The following is a 1302-nucleotide window of genomic DNA, read 5'->3' on the forward strand; positions in this document are numbered from 1 at the left end:
GTTCGATTATAAAAAAGTTTGATTATAAAAAAAAGTAGTGAAAATGTAACATACCTTCTGACTACTATTATTCAATTTACCATTTGGTCTTTTCATAAAAGATTTTCCTGATGCCATATTACATAGTCCCCTTCTTTTATATTTTAACCCCTTTGAAAGGGGTACAGCAACCCCTTTCCCCATAAAAAGGGGTAGCTGCTAAAAAAGGGTGTTCTAGCAGCAAAAATATTGACTGTGCTTCTTTAGCAATTTGTGACTTGTGTTCATTAAAATGTTCATGTTTTTCATTTAAATAAGTATTATAGATGCAGTATATAGGTGTCTTTAGATAAGTTAAGCTAAGGTACATCAATAATACAAGTAAGTTAGTTACTAATAAGATATCTATCATCTTTACTGCATAAATATTAAACTGGTCAAATTTTCTCCTGTTTTCTGTTTAAATTGATAGGATACGATACATGGGATCTCGACTGCTCCGTCCGAGCATGCTCGGTATCCCAGGGACTGCTGCTCGCTGTCCCTCTCCAACGTTCCTTACAGAAGATAAACTCCTGGGGGTAGGTTGGAAGCTGCTTGTGATTGGGCAGGATAGTATTGGATCTACCCCGCAGACTACTCTGCATGGAAAGGGTAGCTCAGTTCGCCACAGGCTGTTGTTAAATCTACTTCGTAGTGTGTCTGATATTAAACAGTTGTCAGGATACCAGGATTAAGTGAACTAGTGGTAGCTTTGAAAGTGTGTAATAATTTGAAGTGTATATATTACACATCAAAAATTATTTATCTTGTGAAAAACTTGCAAACTGCTTTTATAAGAGAACAATATTTGGTTCTATTTTATTTTTTTTGTACATTTATATATATGTATTATCTGCTTATGTTTATGTCTTTAAAAATTACTTTTAGTTCTCTAAAAATGGACCACAACAATTTTCTATAATATTTACAATTAAATATGATTAATCTTTAGCTATAGAAATAAATAAATGTGTAACTAAGAATACATATGTAGATGCTTTGTATTTTTCAGTGAACACTTCTTTTAAGCATTCTGATATATTTTCAAATAATCTTGGATATATAATTTGATAGATATTAAATATTATCTTTATATCATAACTTTTTAAAACTGCATTTATAAAATTATTAAAATAATTACTTATCTACTGAAGTATACTGCTGAAATAATCCATAATGAAATATCATAATATTAGTGAGAAAAATTTTTATCCCTCTCTATCCTTTCAACCCTTCCCCCTTTTCATCCCTTGAATGAAAAAAAATGCTCACCCCTTTCAC

This window comes from Cyphomyrmex costatus, unplaced genomic scaffold (genome assembly GCF_001594065.2).
Source record: "Cyphomyrmex costatus isolate MS0001 unplaced genomic scaffold, Ccosl1.0 scaffold18, whole genome shotgun sequence".
In the NCBI taxonomy this organism is placed as follows: Eukaryota; Metazoa; Arthropoda; class Insecta; order Hymenoptera; family Formicidae; genus Cyphomyrmex; species Cyphomyrmex costatus.